This window comes from Peromyscus maniculatus, chromosome 12 (assembly GCF_049852395.1).
Source record: "Peromyscus maniculatus bairdii isolate BWxNUB_F1_BW_parent chromosome 12, HU_Pman_BW_mat_3.1, whole genome shotgun sequence".
Taxonomy (NCBI): Eukaryota; Metazoa; Chordata; class Mammalia; order Rodentia; family Cricetidae; genus Peromyscus; species Peromyscus maniculatus.
Window position 1 is genome coordinate 81,055,586 of NC_134863.1, and position 22,442 is coordinate 81,078,027.

The 22,442-nt window shown below is 44.2% G+C and overlaps 1 protein-coding gene across 10 annotated transcripts in view; it reads left to right on the forward strand.

Moving 5' to 3' along the window:
* Positions 1 to 22,442, forward strand: part of Itsn1 (intersectin 1) — a 188,927-nt gene that overhangs the window by 15,024 nt on the left and 151,461 nt on the right. The window contains exon 1 of one of the 10 annotated variants that reach the window (XR_013043868.1): positions 15,697 to 15,927. The exons of 7 other annotated variants lie outside the window; for them this stretch is intronic. The gene's annotated coding sequence lies outside the window, so the exon portion shown is untranslated. Of the gene's footprint in view, positions 1 to 15,696; positions 15,928 to 21,648; positions 21,750 to 22,442 lie in introns of those variants that run through there. 2 more of the 10 variants (XM_076549212.1, XM_076549207.1) reach the window with 2 other exon arrangements.

The window sequence follows — 22,442 nt, forward strand, 5'->3', positions numbered from 1 at the left end:
GAGGTTTCAGCCCATGGCTTCAGGCTCTGCTGCTGTAGGTGAAGCAAAGCTGAGCATCAGTAAGGAATAGGTCGTGGAGCAGAGCAGCTCACCCCGTAGCAGAGAGCTGGCACTGGACAGGAACTAACCAAGGACAGCGTGTTTTCCAAGTGACCGTGCTCTTTCAGATTTCCAGCACCTCCTAAAATAGCACCGCCAACCGGGGACAAATGGGGACAAAGGCTTGTACACATGTGCCTGGAAGGGGCGACATTTCTCTTTTTCTTCTTTTTATTTTTTTATTTATTTTTTGGTTTTTCGAGACAGGGTTTCTCTGTGTCGTTTTGGTGCCTGTCCTGGGACTCACTTAGTAGCCCAGGCTGGCCTCGAACTCACAAAGATCCTCCTGGCTCTGCCTCCCGAGTGCTGGGATTAAAGGCATGGGCCACCACCGCCCGGCTTTTTCTTCTTTTTAAAAATACTTACTTCTGTATCTTAAATTATTTATATGTGTGTGTCTGCATGTGGGTATGTGCGTGTGAGTGTTGCTGCCTGTGGAGACCAGACGTGTTGGCTCCCCTGGAGCTGGAGTTGTGAGTTGCTTGCAATGGGTGCTGGGAATTGATGGTCTTCTGAAAGAGCATCAAGTACTCTTAACTACTTAAACATCTCTCTAGTCCAGAGATACATTTTGTTTGTTCGTTTGTTTTTTTGAAACAGGGTTTCTCTGTGTAGCTTTGGAGCTCTGTAGACCTGGCTGGCCTTGAACTGCCTCTGTCTCCTGAGTGCTGGGATTAAGGTGTGCACCACCACGCCCAGAGACATTTCTTATGCAAACCTCCATACCTGATATCCTCTGGATTATCTGAGTCCGTCAGATAAGTGACCTTTAGGTAAAGGATGGAGAGTCTATGCTGCTTCTGTGGAGGGTGCTTTAGAAGGAATTCCAGTGTTACCCCCACCACCCAGGAGTGTGCTCTGCACCTGCCTGATGTTTCACATGTACTGTCATTTCTCATCATTCTGTGAGACAGGGTAGGGGTCTTTATGGTGCAGATAAGGAACTAGAACCCTAATTTAATAATAGACTTTATAAGTAGACTATTGGGCAGGTGAACTCAAGTGGAAAAAACAAAAACAAAACACAGCTATTTACTTAAATTATTTACCTAAATGATAGTGCAATGTCATGAAACAAGACTTGGTATGAATGAACTTTTTGTCAGTGTAAGTACATTTCAGGGCTTTAGCCTATATTTTAGATCTGGAAGGAACAGGAACTGTTTGGAAGTCAGAGCTCCAGAGATGGTGAGCAGTTCCTTCATGCTTTGAGGTCCCTGATTCTTGGGGCACGTGTGGTAGAGCTGGGTGCACTGGCATGTATGGCTGTAAGTACTACTCAGAAAATGCAACTAAATTCCAGCTTTAGATTCCTCTTGATTTTATCATAAGATCTGTTACCTTTTAGATTTCATCTGAAGAGGAGCGCCTTCTTTTAGATTCTGTTTTCAGAGCCATCGCTGATAGGAAATTGTGTTGTAAATTTTGGGGTTTTGTTAGATGGCCTGGTCTCTAGCTGGCACCTGGGACCTTTTAAAGTTACTATTGGCAAAGAGATGAGGTGATCTTGGTTGTACTGCTGAGTGAAACTATCCTGAATAGTTTTGTCTAGTTCAGAAATGTTAGCAAAGGTCTAAATCAGGGTGACTCACTCATTTGTTTGGTGTGTGTGTGTGTGTGTGTGTTGTGTGTGTGTGTGTGTGTGTGGTGTGTGTGTGTGTGTGGTGTGTGTGGTGTGTGTGTGTGTGTGTGTGAGAGAGAGAGAGAGAGAGAGAGAGAGAGAGAGAGAGAGAGAGAGAGAGAGAGAGATCTAACTTTAATAAAGAAGCAACTTCTAAAACCAACAGTTACTTAAAAGATCTGTGCAGATGTGGGGGTGGGGTTGGCACCTAAAAAGGACAGGCCAGCAATATAGCTGTTGGTCTCTTCCAAACATGCTTACTTGTAAGCAGCGGGACAAAGTGTGCTACCATTTCAAGGCTGAGAGGTGGTAGAGTAAGAAGCTGTGCAGCTCCTTTGGGGCCAGGACATGTTTAACTGGGCTGGGTCTCCACCTCAACAACAGATTGATGGCACTTCTTGTCGTGAGATTGTTGCGAGGATGGTCACAGAGCTTCACTATATAGTGAGCACTCAGAAGAAATGACAATCTTTCCATCATGTGTAATCCAAGCCTGGAGTGTGGACTTGATGGTAAAATGGGAGGTATTATATGTTGTTTGTTTGCAAGTACATCGTCAGACCTCAAATAACTCTTCAGCTGTTCATTATCTGGAAGTATTTCCATTTCCTTTAAGCTGGGGAGAAAGAAGAGGACCAGATGTATGATGGATAGGCTTCAAGTATTCCATTTACTCACAGAAAACAAGTGGACATAATACTTGCAAGTCAACAAAAAAATAAACCAGTTAAAAAGTGGGGGAAAGGTATGAATAGGCACTTTCCCAAAGAAACAAATGACCAGTAAGCATATGAAAAGATGCTCAACATAATAAAAACAAGATTCTCTTTCACACTTGGATGGCTATTATTTAACAACAACAACAACAACAAAAACGGAAGCTGCCGAGTGGTGGTGAGGATGCTAACAAAGCAGAATCCTCCTGGACTGTTGGTAGGAGTGTCAGTGTGCTGCCACTGTGGAGAGCAAGTGCTTGCTGGTCAGTGGTTAAATACGGAGTTATCATGTGGCCCGGCAAATTCATTCCTATGCACACAGCCAACAGAATAGAAGACAGGTGTTCACATCAGAATGAGCATTCACAGCGGCACTGTGCTGGGGGCTTCTTTCCAGGTTCTGCAAGTGATTGTTGTACATCGCTAGGGATATACTAAAGGTCCCTGAGCTGTGTACTGTAGCTAGAATGGTAAGTTGTACAATAAAGGACAGAAATTTAGCCTGACACTTGTCTTAGTCATGGTCAGAAGCAAGGTGGCATGCAGGTAGATATGGTGCTGGAGAAGGAGCTGTGAGTTCTGCATCTAGATCCGCAGGCAGCAGGAAGAGAATGCCGCCACACTGGGTGTGGCTTGAGCGTCTGAGACCTCACAGCCCTCCTCCACAGTGACACACTTCCTCCAACAAGAACACACCTCCTCATAGTGCCACTCCCTACGGGCCAAACATTCAAACACTTCAGTCTCTGGAGGCCATTCCTATTCAGACCAGCACAGCACTTATTCTAGTTTACTTAGTACTGATTTGCTAAAATAATTTGTTAAAGTTTACTCTGGGTCATTTTAGGAAATTAGTTCAGTTCAACAAAATATTTTGTGATTATTTTCTTGTCTTGTAACCCCAGAAAAGGTGGGAAAAGAAAGTAAGCTGTGAGAGTTTTAATATCTCCTCCTAGTACAAAGTTATAGACTACAGAGTGGTAGGTACCCCGGGGCGCCAAGACCCTGAAGCAGACTGCAGGCTCACGCTGCGATTACAGCAGTGCTCACCGTTCCTCCCTCATTCCCTACGTGCAGTGTGTTTTCCAAAACGCTCTATGACACAGCGTGACACCATCCCTTTGTGACCGATGGCTAAGGGCTGGTGTGTGTCTGTTTTGCTTTGTTTTTACTGAATTATCCAAGGTAAGCTCTTTGGGACCACCAATATATGAAAACAGAAAGCCAGATGACTTTTTGAGTTACTAGATTTGGAACCCAGATGTTCTTTTTAGGACATAATAAATTGCCTGTTTAGGCAAAGGACCTTGGTTATTGGTAAACCATCTTTCAAACTTGAACACATTTTATACCGACTTTGTCATAGTTAGCTCCCCAAACTTTTAAAGTTCGTAATGTATTTTAAGAATGATAATGACAACTAGTATTTACTATTCTAGGTAATTCTGTGGATAAACTTTCCCCCAAATGGAAGAATAGGCACTGTTACTTCCGTTTTCTATCCAGGGTATAACATAGTTAAGTAACTCACCTCCAGAGCCACAGCTGGTAAGTGGCACGAATGGCCTTTGGACTCCTGGTATCTGTCCTGTTAGCACTAGGGTGTGTGTTTTTTCTTACAAACATTGCCTAATGCAGCTCTCTGGCAGTGCAGATGTGGGATTTCTACATGCGATGTCTACACCTTATCTCATTTTAGTGCTGAACCGAGAGGGTTTGGAGAGGGGTTGGGTTGGGCCGCTCAAGGCTGGGGCTCCCGCCAGGAAGTGGTTGGCCGAGAAGTGGGGGTCCAGGACAGGAGGAGGAGGAGTCAGCTATAAGGGGCCGACCGAGCCTTGTGTCCTGGCACTTCTGGTCCTGTTTGCTGATTGGACTTTCCCCTGGAGAGTGTCTGGGCGCAGAGCTTATAAGAGGACCTCTCACCTTTTCTGCGACCCTTTGGAATGGGATATATTTTCACCAAACTACATATTTGGGTCATGCATTTATCTCATTTGAGCTTTCTAAGGGGTTTGCTACCAACCAGAAAGAGAAAAGTTTGAAGAGAAGTGGTATTAGAAAGATACACTTTTTAAAGGAGTTTCAAAGCATTGTTTTAAGTTATTACCAGTTAGAAGAAATCCCAGAAAGGTACATTTTAAAAAAATTAGCAGAAATGGGTTGGGGAGAGCCCAGTGGATAAAGCTTTTGATGTACTAGCATTAGTTTGGGTCTCTAGCTCCTATATAAAATCTGGCAGGCATAGTGGCTGTCCGGTTGTTTTTTTTTTTGACACAGTCCTAGACACACCTGGGAAAGGGCATCTGTGGTGGTTTGAAAGAAAATAGCCCCAAAGGGAGTGGCACTGTTAGGAGGCGTGGCATTGTTAGAGTAGGTGTTGTCTTGTTGGAGGAAGTGTGTCACTGTGGAGGCTGACTTTGGGGTTTCATATATGCTCAAAATACCATCCAGTGTCTCAAACCACTTCCTGTTGCCAATGAATCAAGATGTAAGAACTCTCAGCTCCCTCTCCAGCACCATGTCTGCCTGCATACCTCCATACTCCCTGCCATGACAATAATGGATGAACCTCTGAACTGTAAGCGAGCCACCACAATTAAATGTTTTTCTTTATAAGAGTTGCAGTAGGCCGGGCAGTGGTGGCGCATGCCTTTAATCCCAGCACTCAGGAGGCAGGGGCAGGTGGATCTCTGTGAGTTTGAGGCCAGCCTGGGCTACCAAGTGAGTTCCAGGAAAGGCGCAAAGCTACACAGAGAAACCCTGTCTCGAAAAACCAAAAAAAAAAAAAATTGCTGTAGTCATGATGTCTATTCACAGCAATAGAAACCCTAATAAGGCATCCCAACTGAGGAATTTCCTGTGTCAGATTTGCCTGTCTGTAGGGCATATTCTTGTCTACTAATTGGTATAGGAGGCCCCAGCTGACTTGTAGGTGTTGCCATCCCTAGGCAGAACAGCCAAGGCTGTATAAAAGGTAACACGAAACAAGGCAGGAAGCAGCACTCCTGTAACCAGATGTTTTATGTCCCTACTGCCCTGTCCCAAATACACACACAGAGCCTTGTATGAATTATAAATGCTCGGCCAATAGCTCAAGCTTGTTACTAGCTAACTCTTACGTTTAAATTAATCCATTTCTATTAATATATGTATTACCACTTGGCTCATGGCTTAACCTGTCCTTTAGTAGATCTTACTTCCTGGGCGACTGGCTGGCATCTCTCCTGATCCACCTTCCTTCTTCCCATCATTCTCAGTTTAGCTTTTCTGCCTAACTTCCTGCCTAGTTACCAGCCTGTGTGGAGGCCCATAGAGGCTTCCTAATGAGACCTTACTCAGGGTCAGAGAATCTGAGCTTGCTTTACCTTAACTAGCAGGGCTGCACGTTTGGCCAGGACATGTTTACCAGGTGTTTGGAAGGGTCTACACTTGGCTGTTCAGTGTGCTTTGATCTTGCAAGGGGGAGGTCTTTAGCCTCTCCACTTGGTATATTATACAAAGCCCTTTTGAATAAAGCTCAGGGGGCAACTGAGTATTGATCCAGGACCCTCCCAAAGCTGTCCTGTGTCTCTTTCTCCTCAACGTCTATCTTTCTACCTAGTATTTCCTCATTTCTCTCTCCTCTACCTAAGAACCCTTTGAAAGGTGGGAGCTGGACTCTCACAAACCTTTCAGCTTTTTATTAACCAATGAGAGTAATACATATTCACAGTATACAGAAGGATTGTTCCACAGCATTTCCCCCTTTTTTGTCTAATTAAAAAGGAAGGTTTTAACCTTATATATATTAATATAGTAAAACTATATACAACAAAACAGTTATTAAGTAAGAATTACAATAATAATATCCAATCCATTTGCATCTGTCAAAATTAGAGAAAATACTTAATTATCTATCTTGATGAGTCTAAACTTCAATGGAGTTGAAGACCCAAAAAGGGTAAAATGTTACCTAATGACAGGGACATCAGGCCGCCTGGACAGTCACCCAAAGTTCCTCTGTAACATTGGTGTATCCAACTCTGAACTACAGGCCTAGCATATCTGACAGACTTTGCTGTGAAGCGGGGAATTTTGAAGGACTGTCCTACCTTGTCTTGGTAAAGTTCAGCAGTTGCCTTTCTGTGTCCCGCTGGTCCAGTTTGGACAGTAACTCAGCAATTGAGGCAAGGGCAGTTTCTTTGCCCACATGGCTAGCTTTTGCCATAAAGAAAACAAACTCCATACAGAGTTTCTCAAATGCCCATCATCTGCCCTGAAAGTAGACTGGTGCTGCCAGGAGCAGACCTATCTAAATGTCATGAAAAGCCTTAGGTTTTTAAACATATTAAATGCCATATTCTGTAGGTCTTTGAAGTGTTTGAAGAGCATCTATCAATCTAAATATATCCGTGTTTGACCTTGAAAACATACCTAACATGACTATAAGTTTGACTGTTATAGATGACTATTAATCTATATTTCTTAATTACATTTTAAATGAGCTGCATAAACATAATACCTTAAACAAGAGCAGAAATACACATACAGTATAAGAAAGTTAACTTTAAATTTGTATCAATAAGCCAAAATCTATACCAATGTAAAATATTTAGGATCAATAGTTTTTTGGTTTTTTTGGTTTTTTTTTTGGATTAAAGTAGATTCAATAATCTACCCTTTTATCCTGTCATTTCTATATCCTCCCTTTTTCTTTTCAGAACAAGATCCCTGAATCTAATCTCCTTTGTTTGACTATTTTCTTTCTTTCCTTCCTTCCTTCCTTCCTTCCTTCCTTCCTTCCTTCCTTCCTTCCTTCCTTCCTTCCTTCCTTTCTCTTTCTTTTTTTTTTTCAAAACAGGGTTTCACTGTGTAGCTTTGGCATCTTTCCTGGAACTCACTCTGTAGCCAGGCTGGCCTTGAGCTCACAGAGATCTGCCTGCCTCTGCCTCCTGTGTGCTAGGATTAAAGGCGTGTGCCACCACCTGGCTTTCGGCTATTTTCTTGACTATTACCAATAACAACTTGTAACCAACCCCCCTTGAATGATAATAAGTATTCATAACCCATCTTTTGGGAATGTGGGTGTGGTTCTCTAGAATACTTCCTGCTGATTAGGGACATTGGTAATCTTTGCGGAACCCTGAGAAAATTTAGGATTATGGTTAAGTCTTGACTGGAATATTCTGTGAGGGTGGATCATGCACCTGTTCTGGATGCAGAACTCTGAGGAAACTGCAACAGAGGCATTTTGAGATGCTGGATCACCTGGGCCATCTGTTTTCATTTTGGTGTCTCGTCCCCTTGTACTGAAAATACATGAACTTTAAAAAGTAACATACATATCTGCATTAATACAAGTATAGACTGTGAATTGTACACAAGTCAGCCAAAGATAATTTCTTGTTATGTGGTTGAGCAGGTAAAAATATACATCACATGTCTTGCAGTTCTTCCAGGTTTAATTTTTTATGTCTGCAGTCAGGATTTCAGGGGGTCTTCTTTGATCAAACCTGATTTCCTTTAACTTTGAATGAATCCATGGTCTTTTATTTTCCGTGGAAATAAAAGCAGAACCTCTTTACCTCTATCTTTTGACTTCTATTTTGAAGTCAGGACATTTTCAAAATATATAGGTTGTTTTAATCCAGCAGCCTTTATAATCAAATGTCTCTTAGCTATTGCTCTTTCCTCTGCAGTCAAAAAATTAAAAGACAACACAATAACATACAGTATCTAGACTCTCTGTATATTTAAGTGGCTTTTTTTCTTTTTATTACTTTATTTCTCTTTAAGGACTTTATTTGATCATTTAAAAAATATGTTTTTTTAAATCGGTGACTGTATATGCTCTTTTCTCTCTCCCAAGCCTACATATATTTTTTAAACACACTGTGACTTGTTTCGAGACTTTTAGTCTGAATCTGTCCTTACTGTGAATCTGTAACCTTTTTTGTCTGTGTGAGCAAAAAAACTGCTGTGTAACTTAGATCATGGTGTGCTGGTGCCGGCTCCTCCTGCTCAGTTCTCAGTCTAGTCTCATGGCGGAGGCATGTTCACCTTCCAACTCTGGGAAGTTTCTGGGCACATGCCACCACCGAGTAGTGTGCCACCCACTGCTCATTAACTCCATTTAAGTGGCAGCAGGGCCTCTCAAAGGGCCTGCTTGTTTTTGCTGCTAGCACCGAGCCAGAAAGCCATCTTTTAAAGGAGCCATGCCTCTGCTCCCCACCAGCAAGCAGAGTCTGCTAGAGATAAGGCAGCTACCAAGAAATTGTGCTTGACTGCTTGACTCCATTCTTTTGTGTCTAGAATCCTTTTTTAAAGCTTCATCGGGTTTTTTTTTGTTTTTGTTTTTTTCTTTGTTGTTGTTGTTTTGGTGGAAATTTTGGCCACATATTGGAATGCCATATGTAGGTGGAGTTTTCTGTCCTGGGAGCCAATTCCAAATTATCATACAGAGGCTTATATTAATTGTAAATGCTCAGCCAATAGCTCAGGCTTATTACTAACTAGCTCTCACATTTTAGTTAACCCATAGTTCTTATTTACTCTCTGCCTTGTGGAGGTATCTTTATTAACGTGGCATGTTCATCTCCTGGTTCCTCTGCATCTGGTTGGCTAATCCTCTGACTTTATACCCTTCTTTATCCCATCATTCTCAGAAGTTTGGCTTTCCCGCCTGACTTTATCCTGTTGAGGTATTGGCCAATCAGCTTGTTTATTGAACCAATCATAGTGACATATGTTCACACAGTGTACAGAAGGATTATTTTACAGCACATTCCTCCATAGTCTTTGCTTCAGTTCTTGCCTTCAGGGCCTTCCTGGACTTCCTACAGTGATGGACTGTAACCTGTAAGTCAAATAAACCCTTTCCCTTTCAAGTTGGTTTTGCTCTGTTTTTATTACAGCAACAGAAAGCAAACAGGACAGCAGCCCACTTGTGATTCTAGTGTTCAGGAGGCAGAGGTGGGTGGATTCTCAGCATGACTAGACCAGCAGAAACTGCCCTCTCGGAGTTGAAGGAGAGACCCGACCTCAGTAATGATAAAAAGTGGAGGCCACTGAGGAAGACACCCAACATCAACCTCTGGCCTCTACACATATGTGCACACATGAAAATGCATAATGTGTTCATGCACAGCACACATAACACACACACACACACACACACACACACACACACACACACACACACACGAAAATAGAAAAATGAACAGAAACAAGAATTACAAATATTAGTGAATAGCTTCATGTTAGTACAGCAAAATGAGTTTTGGAGGTTCAGGTCCAAGATTGATTCCTGTTGATTTAGGCAGCTGATGAAAAAGCACACCACAGTGGGAAGCACTATAGAGGATTACTCAATCTTGTGTGGGATGAGGAGAGACCATCCCCCAACACACACACCAAAGGCCCATAGCCCCCTTCAAGGATGCGGTCCTAATGGTGTAAGAGTCTTACATAAAGTTCCACATCTTAGAGGTTCACAGTGCCTCTCCACCACCAAACACTAGGTTTTAACAACCAGGGCCTTTGGGGGACACTGTACTCAAGCTATAGCAATGTCATGACTGGGTTTTTTGGATTTGGGTTATCAAAATAAAATCATCAGCCTCTTCACATGAAGTCATGATGGCATTGTGTCATGAAGAATAAGCTGAGTCCTTTAGCAGGAAGTAAGGTATGACCAGGAGATCTCCTTTGAGGCTGAGGGATGCCAGAATATTCCCATGATTGCCAAAAGACCACATTGTAGGCCTTAACTCCATAAAGTGTGGTGCAAGGCATGGGAGCAGGGCTGTTCAGCCCCTCCACCCTGTGGGTCTGCGGTCCATGTAGGGAAGTGTAATGACAGCTTGGGCACTGAAGTAATGTAGGCAGTTTTCAAGATGGAAACCCTCCATTAGTATCTACAATGGGCATTAGCGTTCTTCTCCCTCCAGAGATTTTTCTGTGCTCACCGACCCCATGAACTACAACCCTCTGTTGTGTTCAAACAGCGCTATGTTCCTAACCCCAGACTCCCCCGTAGAATGTGGGAAGCTGAGAGCACGCAGTGATCTTGTGCTCTGCATGTCATACAGAAGGTCCAGAGAGTAGTAGGTAGTTCTTCCAAACATTTGTGCGGTGGAAGAGATGTAAAGATGTGCATTTAGGAAGGGTCACTCACCAGGTAAAGATACAGAGTAATGTATAGCATGATACCCGTAGTTAGAAAATATTTGTATGTATAGGAAATATGGCAAAAGTGAATTTCAGAAGCTCTTAACACACAGAGGCAAGAGCATGTGTGATGACTATGAGAAGATGAATATTCCACTCTACTGAAGTTATCAGTTCACTCACTATACATATAAGGCCCTCTGTTCATTTTCCAGCACCACCTAGGGAAAAATACCAACCCCCAATTTTATGTTAAGGTATTGTATCATATATTTTGTTTCTTTTCTTGTCTTTTTGATACAGGGTTTCACTATGTAGCCTGGCTGGTCTTGAACTCATGGAGCTCTGCCTGCCTCCTGAGTGCTGGGATTAGTTAGTGTGTATCACCAGGCCTGGCATATATTTTAATTATGTAGAACAAACAAAGGAAAAGCCGTGGTGCTAGATTGCAGTGCATGGCTGGAGTGTGCACTTGGAGGGAGCTAGGTGGCTTTGAAGAAATGACTGAGCCATTCAAAGCCTTAACTTGATTATCTGCATGTGTTTTAGAGAAGCTGTATGTATATGCGTATATGCCGTGGGATGATCCCTGTCTGTTCCCTTGCCAGGATTTAAATCTGAAATGTCGGCTCATAATTTAATATCTGGTCGGGGAGCTTGTTGTACTAGTTTGAAGACTTTGGAGTCCCTTAGGAGGGGTGAGCGGCTATGGCTGCCCTGGATTCCAGGGTGCTCATCTGCCACAAGCGTAAAGCCACCACCTCATGGTCTTGCTGCCATGTTGGGAGCGTCTGCCACCACTGTGCTTCCCAATCATGAGAACTGAGATCTCATTGAGACTGAGCCAGAATGAACCTTTCCTTCCCTGATTGCTTCCGGCAGGTGTTCTGGTCACGGCACACAGTAGTAAGTAACGCACCTCTGCGTCTCTGCAAGTGGGCTGCAGGCACCTGAGGGCAGCACGGGCACCTCAGTGCTTGTCCCCTGTGCTAGCTTGGTGCCTGGCTCCTTCGTCCTTCTAGCAAACAAATGTGGCGAGTTTGCAATTGGCATTACTGGTGTTGGACTGCAAACAAACTTTGTTCTGTGCTTATTATGTCTGTACTTTGGTTCTGATAATAACCTACCCTGTGTCAAGAACTATATGAACGGGCACATCAAACCTCAGCAGATCGAGCCCTGAGCGGGGCCCTTCATGAAAGATGAAAATATTCCTCAAGTGTTTTTGTACACCCGATTGTTATGCTTCTCTCTAGATAGAGCTGTGCCTTGTTATTAGTCAGGAATCTACTTAGTTGGATGTTTGGTTGTGTAGCCCTGCCTTTGACTCTAATTACATGAGTTTGTAGCCAGTGTCTTGAGGAAGCCAGATGTGTTTGAACATCTCCGAGGCTGCTGAAGGCTTGAAGCCATGTCTCCAGGACGTGCTGGTTCTAATTTTCCGAAATCACTAAGGTATGGTGCTCATTCACTGTGCATCTATTCTTCTTTCAGAGGTTTCTCAGCTGTTAGAGATTGTGTGGCTCAGCCTCTCTGGATGACTTAATGTGCTACTGTTGAACTTTTGAGAAAAGACGGTCAGATGTGATTTGCCTGTTTAGGAGATGTTCTGGATTTGGAAGGCCCAAGCAAAGCATGTAGATTGAACAGGGGTTCCTGGACATCAGTTGGCATCCACTAGACTTGTGATGGCACCCAAGAATTTGCATTTCTGGCAAGTTCTCTATTGACATTAGTGCTTTTGCTCTGGGCACCAGGTTTTGGGAAACCCTGAGCTAGTGTGGAAGATAAGTAATACTATGAAGAGGACACTGTGTTTTGGGGGAGCAGTCTCTTTGTTTTCCCCCAAAGAACCTGCAAAGAAGGAATAGCTCTTGACATGACACCAGGCGAGCAAGTGGTGCTGGTCCTGACTGGAGGTGCCGGAGATCTGGAAGCAGTTCAGCCTCCAGAGTTGTATGCCTCATTTAAACGAGAAGAGCTGTGTGTGCAGTGTGGAAAAGACAAAGTATCTGTTCCGAAAGAAGAAATGATGCCTCTAAACACACTTTACTTTTGACGATACTTTGTTAGCTTTTGTTGAATTTTCTTTCAGTGTGGTTTATGTTAGAAATGAGGTTTTTACTGTTAAAGCAAATTGTGCTTATTGAAAGGTGAATAGTGTCAGCAGTGGTGGCGCCATTGTCCTCTTGATGTTACCACCAGAAGTCGTTTATGGGATATCTCCCTTGATAGCTAGTACTCTCATTTTTGGAGCCCAATTTTTTCGTCAAATATATTTTCATATCAAGTGTAATTTTGAAGCTCCCCCCATACCTGTGTCATTTATATATTTTTTGAATTTCTGCTCTTGTCACAGTTTTGGGGGTGGTTAATCTTTTTATTTGAAATTTATGAGCCTCCTTATACTTTATATTAATTCTCATGTTACATGCTTCAAATATCTAGCCAAAAACTGTGATGGCATATGCCTGCTTCCCCAGCTGTTTGGGGTGGCATGTGCCTGCTTCCCCATCTGTTTGGGATGGCATGTGCCTGCTTCCCCAGCTGTTTGGGATGGCATGTGCCTGCTTCCCCAGCTGTTTGGGAGGCTGATGCAGGAAGTTCACATGAGCTTGGGAGTTTGAGCTCAGTTTAGGTGACATAGTGAGACTCATCTCAGAACAACAGCAAAAACCTGACTTATTTAAAGACATTGGTAGATGTCGTCATCGTCCCCTACCTGCTAACCACCATTATTTTCCAATTTGATGACTTTGCCTTGATGCTAAAAGAGAATTCTTTCTCACTCTGAGATTTTATAAATATTAACCTGCACTTCCTTTTACTCCACTCTAATGGCTTCATTTTTTTCTAATAAAATCTCTAAGCCGTCTACAATTTAGTACAAGCAAGTAGTTTATTATGGGTAAACACGACTTACATCTTCTCGGTGTTTTGTTATTTTTGTGGGCTTTGTAAATGGCAGATTCAGGCGAAGGGAGAAATGAACTGTTCAGCTCGCTGCACTGCTCTGTTTCTGGGAATCCTGAGAGCCCTGGGAGAGGAGGCAGAGGAGAGGAAGCGAGTGCGCGCTATCTCGGCAGCTCTTGGGCCTCACAGGAGGCAGCTGGAACTGATAGAACAAGAGCAAACTTGAGGTAGCCCTCCTGATCTGTGCCCCCAGACCTTCCCCATCCTGGGGAATGGTTTATCTCCTCCTCATCACACCACTTTCTTTTCTTTTTTCTTTTTTTTTTTTTTGCAGTGCTCTTATCAAGTCCAGGCCGGCCTCTAACTCAGTGTGTAACTGAAGATGGTTTTGACCTCCCGACCCTCCTGCCTCGGTTTCCAGAATACTGTGATTACAGACAGGCATGTGCTACCATGTCTTGCCTTCTTGACTTTTTTTTCCTCTGCCACCCACAGTGTATCGATGCCACGTCTTGAAGCTGTCTACAGACGCTCCCCATTCTAAACCAGCAGTCTAGCCGCCACTGCCGCCACTGTCGTATGTGCTAGCCGCTGGGGTTCCTCGGTGTCTCCAGCTCCTCTGCCTGTGACAGTGTCCGGGAGCAGCGTCCGCACTGTAAAGCAGAGTGCGGTTCCCTCCTTAACCTTGCACAGGTTCCTGTCCCACCTCAGATGCGGACTGCACTCTGAAGAGCGTGTTTGTCCAGCTGCTCTAGCCTCCTTTCCTCTTCTGTATTTCCCAGTCTGCTTTGCTTGTATCAGCCAAACTGCCTCTGTCTCTCCACAGGTTTCTTGGGGTCTTTGCATTGGCTGAACCTTCTCTGGGATCCAGAAGCTGCTCCTGAGTCTTCTCAACTCGTCCCCGACTCCCGGTTGCCCCACCCCGCCCTCTGTCACATGACCCTGTCGGTTTACTTTGTCAGTTCTTCTGTTCTCAGTCAGGTGGGCTGTGAAGCCCCAGTACCGTGAGTTCCCCCTTCCTAGTCCTAGGTGAGAACAGGCACAGGCCGCCTCGGGGACGGCTCCCACTTGAGTCCGCAGCGGTTCAGCATTTCTTTCTGCCCCTCCATGCGAGCGAGGGTCAGGAGTGCACACGCTGGACAACTGCTCTACCACAGAGCTGCATCTTCAGGCCCAGCTTCTCCGTCCTGAGCTCCAGGGTGGGGTTCTGCTTTCAGAAAGTTTTCTTGGTTGTCAAAAGGTCAAAAGTCTAAGGTTAATTTGCTTATACTTGAAGCCTCTTCTAAGGATATAAGAGAGAAAACACTTTAATATGATTCCTGTCACTGCTTTGTTTCAGAAACACGTTGGTATATGGTTCCTGACATTTTTTTAAACTCAAAGGGACAAGCACGAATATGGCATAGTAATTTAAATGTTTCCTGCCCAAGATCATGATTTCTTTACTTCTGAATTACAGCCTAGAATTTTATCCTATAATTAGGAAGTTTATGATACTATATCATGTTATTTCACTATTTTTAGAGCACTTCCTGAATTCCCAGCCAGTGCATCTGCACAGTCTTGTTATGGGGATGTATGGCTGGCTTGTTGTTTGTGTGTCTAGACATGTCACCCTTGGGCCGTGTGCACGTGTGTTTTCACGTTATCTGTGGTGTGGTGTTCTTCACCGTCTTTGCCACGACTTTACCCCTTTTTGGCAGCCCCTCCTTCCTCGTGCACAAGGAAGCCACCGCTAAGGGGCGGTTGGATCTGGCATCAGTTCCACCTTAGTTTCAGCATTTTAATTTTTGGTTGTTGTTTACTTAACTGATCTCAGTTGTGCAGTAAGCACCCCCAAACCTTCCTTCCTGCGGTTGTTTGTGGAATCTGTGGGGAAGCGGATAATACAGTTTCGCTCCTGGGCAGCGCTTCTCTGTACTGCTCTGAGGTGTTTCGCTGGGTGCCGTGTTTTTAGGGTGTCCTTTGAGTTTTCTTCCTGCTGGGTTGACTCAGGATTCCAAATGCCCAAGTTCAGTGAAGGAGCCTCCCCAGACTTCTGGAGGACAAGCACACCAGAGTTTGTGACCCGGTTCTCCGAGGACCTGGTGCCATCACCTGCCTCTCATACGTTGCTTTGAGTCAGCTCTTGCTAAGCTGTGTTGCAGCAACCCCCCCCCCCATCTCCAGTTTACAACAAAAGCTCATTTCTCTTGTCAGTGCCTCCTGTGGACACCACCCCAGAGCACACGATGGAAGGAAAGTGCCATGGCAAGACTCTGATTGGCTCACGAGTCCTTCTTGTGCTTTTCTGCTCGTACTTCCTGAGCTAACAGCAGATCACATGGTCGCACGTGTGCCCCACAGGCAAGAATTTCACTCCTGCAGGAATGTGCTGGTAGCATCTGAGAAACGGCATCATATAGTTTTCATAATAACAAGTCTGCTATGGTATGTCTTTGGAGGCGGTGACATTCTAAAAGGCTTCCTCAGATTTCTCATGGGTAGTCAAGGGGAGACGTGGCCTTTTGGCCTTTAGCCTACTTTGTCTATCACTGTGAGGAAGAACTTTACTAGTTATACTTTTAAATTTTTTATTTGTTATTTTTTAATTTTGTGTGTGAGTGTGCATGCACATTCGCGTGTATGCGTGTATACGAGTACAGGTACCAGAGACCACAGGTGTCTGATCCTGGGGTTACAGGTGCCTGTGGTCTGAACAACATGGGTACTGGAAACCAAACTCAGGCCCTCTGCAAGAGCAGTACTCAGTCTTAACCACTGAGCCATCTCTCTAGCTGACTAACTATATCTGTTACTCCTTTGGGAGTCTGAAGACAGCGGGTCCAGTGCATGGTCGCTGTGTAATAAGTGTTTGTTGAATTAGGCAAAGAGTCCTGCTAATAACAAGGAAGTAAACCAAGTATTTTTGTATTTTCTGCCTCGTGCGGCTTAGCTTGGGACAGTTTTATGGAGCAGTTCCTGTAATATGTGTCTTTCATATATAAAATGTTTGACGTGACGAAACGGTGTGTGTGCGTGCATGTGTTTGTACATGTGCATCACACGTATTTGTGCGTGTTTTCTCTTCCCTTTCTCCTTTTTCTTTAAGAGTTAACTCATTATAGAAAACCGGGAACACTTGCATGCGTCAAATACCGGAATGGTAAAGCCCCTGTTCTCTCTAGCTACTTAGAACGACTATTTAGGGTTTGTTGTATATTGTCCGTTGATTCTTTTTCTTCATAAAGTGTTTGGACATTGTCTACATCTATGGTCATTGTGATGGTTTAATTTTTCACTTTGTCAAGTTTTGATTTTTCACATAAACGAATTTGAGGCAGGACCCAGTATGTAGACTGGGAAGTCACAGAAGCCCTGCTGACCCTCCCTCCCACACCTGGTCTTTATCAACAGCCACTGGAAGGTTACTTTTAACTTTCCTTCTCTGGGCTTTCCTCCACATGAACCATTCAGTTAACCAAAACGGCACACTCCTTTTCATGGTAAGAAGAGAAATAACCAGAAGGTTGAAAAGTAAAAACGGAATGGAGAAGAAGGTGCCCATGTGAGGCTTAGCATGAGGGGTCAGCTTCCGGTCAGTCTCTGTTAGACTCCAGTAGAAGCCTCTGTCAGGAGCCATCAAGCAGCTAACCCGGGCTTGAACTTGCCGGGGAGGCCCTGTTTATTGAAGGCTGTGGCATTTTTAGCTAGCGAGTGGTCTCTCTCTCTCTCTCTAAGTAGGCCATTGTACTAGTTCTCTAGGCCTTGTTCTCTTGCGTCATTAGTCATCTTTAGTCCCAGTCTCAGAAACACGGCTGGAGTCATCTGGCCCTTCCTCCCAGTGCTGGAAATCCACCCTGCTGAGGGGAATGAAACACTTTTGTCAGTTTACACTGGAAATGTAGTTATCCCCAGGGAGGCATAAAGCGAAATCCTTGTAGATATGTTACCAGAAGGTTCCTTCTGTGCCTGTTTTACAAAGGGGTCTGATCACATATGGATGACACACTAAACTTACAAAACCCCAGCATAACTCATACTTACTGCGCCTCAAAATACTTTTAAATACTTTGTCCGGTCAGTTAGGAATGCGTGCAGATGCTAGCTTAAATGCTGTGCTTGCTGTTAGCAGATGCCCGTAAGTAAAGCGATCACATCAAAGAGACGTGGGTGGGAAGGAGTTGCACCAGCCGCCTGAAGCACCTGTTAGAGACCGGTGTGAACCCTGCTTTAGTTTGTGTTTTCACTCCAGGCTTTATTTTCATTTCCTCCGCTCTGTTAAAGCATTTTGCCTGAACCAGTACCTGAGTGCTGATGACTGATGCTGTCTTAAAGGATCTTAAAGACACGGGATTCAGTGATAACTTTGTTTCCTTTATGCTGCTTATCTAATCTGCCAGGAGCCTCCTTTGAGAAGTGTCCATTTGAAGGTGAACTCACAGGGCAGACATTAATCTTGCTTGTCAAGTGTCTCCTATCATTCTGGAGTCTAAATTGTCCCTTTTTTTATTGGTTAAATTTGTTATTTGACAGTTCCACACAAGCACTCAATGTGTACTGACTACTCTCCCCTCCCCCATCTCTTTCCCACAGCATGTCCGTCCAGTTTGTTTTGTGATCCACTGAGTTTGGCCAGGGTTGTCAGTGGTCTGGGTGTGGAGCCTTCCCCTGGAGCCTGGTTCAGTCTGAGAGCGTTTGGTTAGCCGCAGCACGTGTACCACTGCCACACAGGCGTCGATGTCTGGCTCAGGTGGTTGGTTCGGTTTTGGTTCATGGGGTTCACAGATGGGTAAGACTGATGGTGCGTTGTTCCCCTGCAGCATCCTGCATAGCGCCTTCCGGAACGGGAAAAACTAGACAGCAGGGATGAAGTCCAGCTCTGTCCCAGCTTGTTTGCCTGAGCCTTGCAGTGAGGTGTGTGACGTCTGCAGCAGGAGGGCCTTATCCTCTAACTCTGAGGGACCGTAGACTTAGGTAGTTCTGTGCTGCCGTGATGAGGCGCTGCAGCCGAAAGACCTCACAGAACAGCGTTTATTTGGGTCCATGCTTCCAGAGGGTTAAGAGTCTTGGTGGGAGGCATGTCAGCAAGCGGCAGATAGATAGGACAGCCGGAGCAGGAACCTGGGCGCTCACATCTCTAACTGCAAGCAGAGGGGCAGAGAGAACAAGTAGGAAGTGAGGACTTACTGCAAACACTCAGTGTTGTCATTTCTTCAGCATGGCTGCACCACCAAACCTCCCCAGACAGCAGCTACACCCGCGAGCCGAGCTTTCCAAACCCCCCCCCCCCCCCAGCCTGTGGGGGCATTCCTCATTCAAACCAAACCTCCCCAAACAGCAGCTACACCCTCAGCCGAGCTCTCCAACCCCCGAGCCTGTGGGGGCATTCCTCATTCCTCATTCCAACCAAAACAGCTAAGAAGATCCTGTATGGCTTGGGGACTCAGAGCCTCACTGACTGTGGAGCTCCTCCACTGGGACTGGGATTTCCTTTAATCACTCATTGCCTCGGGTCAGCATCGTCTGGAGTCTAGATTAACTGATGTCACACATCAGAGTCAAATCTGTTGAAAAGAGAGAGAGTGATCTCTCATTCAACTCTTAGCAAGGTAGGAAAGAGTAAAATTTTTCAAATGTGAAATGGTGTCATCTGTGAGGTCAAGGGAGTACATTACATTTTTGTTTCATCTGGGGGTACAATAGCTCTGGTATATTTAGGCATTTACTAAGCTTTATGTTTAAAGCCAGAATTGAGGTAGACACTGTTTCCCCCAGGATATCTTAAAATGTCCTCTTGTTATCTCAGGAGTGTGGATTGGTTTGGAGGTTGAAGAGGGGAATGAGCCTTTCTTTTATATTAGGCTTCATTGTAATGACGAGGTGGAAAAGAGAGCAGTAGTTTACCAACAGAAAACTCACAGCCCGTGATGGTGGTTTATGACCTTAAAACTGTCAGAAATGAGCTGGAGTGGGTACACCTTTAATCCCAGCACTGAGGGAAAGGCAGGCAGATGTCTGGGAGTTGATCACCCTCCTGACATTGCAGACTGCAGGCTGCATCAGAGTATAAGGAGACAAGGGAAGAGCATCTGGGAGAAAGGAGCTGCTGTTCATGTGATGCTTGTGTGGAGTCAGGGCTCTCCTCTCTTAAGCAGGACCATGGAGATTCCCGAGGGCCTGCCTGCAGGTTTAGTGGTCCTGTGTTCCTTTGGCTGTGCCTTATCTGATTGGGGAGGGGGGAAGAATTACTTCACCGAGAGTTGCCGTTGAGGGGAGTTAGACATGTTGGTGTATTTAGGAAGAACCTCTTAACGCTGTAATAGTATACCAGCTTTTAAAGGTTCCTTATAACAATGAGGCTTGAAAGGTACAAATAAGACACTTAAAGTTTATCTTTTATCTTAGCCATCCGTGTGACAAACTCATTCTTCTTTTGAGTCAAAGTTTAGAGAGAGGAAATTAAGTATCTGAGCTCTCCAGGTATTGGTTGACTCCCCTTTGTTGCTAAGCCTATTGCTTTTCCAGCTAGGGTGTCTTTCTGTGTACGTTAGCCTTGCACTTTATGCTGAATTCCTTCTGTCCACTGAAGGAGAAAGCTGTCAGTTCCTGTTGGTGAGTGTGGGAAGTACGTTCTCACTGTCTAAAATTTCTGCATGTCAATGGATTTAGTGGTAATGATAACTGTTTCTCAGTCTGCTCCTAAAGAAATGTAGATCCCTTGGACTGTTTAAGATGGTTTTATTTCTAACCCTGAAGCCAGTTTTGCCCTACTTACTCATTCCTGGGCATGGAAATCTCGAGGTCTACCTTGTCTTACTTACTACACTTTGGAAGGTAATTGGAGACCTGGCATCTGCGGGAGCTTGAGATACTGAGCTGAATAAACCAGAATCTAACCAGCAACGTGATTAAATAAATCAGTAGCCAAGCAGAAGTAAGGATGTTTACATTCTACCTATTTCATGGAGATGTTGTTAGAATCACTATAATTAGATTAAAGAATGTAGAACGTTTCTAAGCTTTTCACAGATGAGTGCTATATAAAAAGCAAGGTGTTGTTAGCATCTCATTTCTTGCCTCTGACACTAGAAATGTATGTTGCGTTCTCTAATTTCCTGGTGTACGTTCTAACAAATGTTTTGAATTTGTGGTCTTGGTTGGGAGCTATAAAAGCCTTCTGTCCTATTTTTAGTCCTTAGTGATGAGTCTGGATATGGCTAAGTTAATAGCAAGGTAATTGAACTGGGCGTGCTAAGTGCTCGCCTGCATATCCTGGCCTCTCCACTTTCAGGGTTGAGTTACTGTTTACAGTGACACATTTCACCATGACTGGGCAGTCTGAATCAGTTTGCCTGTTGTCTGGCTGTCTTGTGCCCAGTATTTGTCTGGTTCTACCTCTCCTCTGCCCATCCCTTTTATCTTCATGGATGGTCTACCTGGGAAAGATGAGCTGTTTTCCAGCTTCCCTGGGATGCATATGCACTAAGGCAATCTGATACACGTAGAGTTTGCCCCTTCCAGGTTGTAGAATGTCGAACCTAAGGATTTGAGCTGGTGGCTTTTCAGGGGTGGAAGTCCTCTTCCACAAAGTGGGGTTTTGTTTTTTCTTTTTCTTACTGTTAATGGTTAGGTTTTGTTATGTTTAGAAATAAATAATCATTTAGGACCAAATGAGATGACATAGAAGCAGCATTCAGAATATGTAAATGGGACAGTTGCCAGTGGCTTCTGGGGTGTTTGGCAATGGCTCTCATTTTATCTACAACTTGAAAGGCATCTTATGACAGACACCTTGTTTTTTTAAAGGTCCTTAAAAGCCAGTAATAACAGGCTTTGATACTAGGAACATAAAACAAATAGGCAGCCTCTGATGTTAGCAGAATTTGTTTGATTTTCAGGTCAAATAAATGAAGACTGTTTCTGAGAATAGTGTGTGCTATTGTGTGCAGATAGAGAGGACCCTTCCAAACATTTTGACTGTTGGTTCTATAAGGGCACATTTATGGAACATGCTGCCTAGTTTCTAAATGAAAAAAGAAACACAAACAACTTGCCTCCTGTGTGTTAAAATGTCCAGCTTAACATTTTGATTACTTTTTTATTTTCTTGAAAAGGTATACATTGAGTCTCATTAATTGTACTTTATTTTATGTCTTTTTCTTAGAACCCTGGGTGACTGGCGTGAAAATTATGTGGATGATCTTATATACAAAGTTTAATAGCTAATAGGTCATTTCTGTTCTATTCCTTGCAACATAGTTGGTTTCAAAGTAAGTTGTGAAATCATTTCTTTTTGCTTTAGTGTTTAATTGTTGCTTTAAGGAATGAAAACTGGTTCGAAACATTTATAGGTCTTTACTGTAGGAGGAATCAGAATAGGAAAGAACCCTTGCTTAGTTCTGAATTCATGTAGTAGAGGACTTAGTGGCCGCTGAAGATAAAGGGGTGGTCACATGGCTCCCTCAGTACTTCATTCAGTATACAGCTTCCAAGCGTCCGCAGCCCAGCCCTGTGACAGAGGCGGGCAATCCCAAGACAGAACCTTGCTCTCAAGGGAATAGTCTTGTATGAGAGTCAGTAAGCAGCAGTCTTCAGTGAAAGTCTACACTGAGCATGCAAAGAGCAGAGAAAAACCTCTAGACTCTCCCCAGGACAGAAAGGGAGGCAGGGAGCCTGGGCGTGGTTCCACAAGGGAAACCACTCTCTCTGAGGCTAACTTCAACACAGCCATACCTCCTAATAGTGACATTTCTTATAGGCCAAGCATTCAAACACATGAGTCTGTTGGGGCCATTCTCTCTCTCTCTCTCTCTCTCTCTCTCTCTCTCTCTCTCTCTCTCTCTCTCTCTCTGTGTGTGTGTGTGTGTGTGTGAGAGAGAGAGAGAGAGACAGAGACAGAGACAGAGACAGACAGACAGACTGACTAGAGGATGCAAATAGCAGTTCACAGCATTGAGCTAACA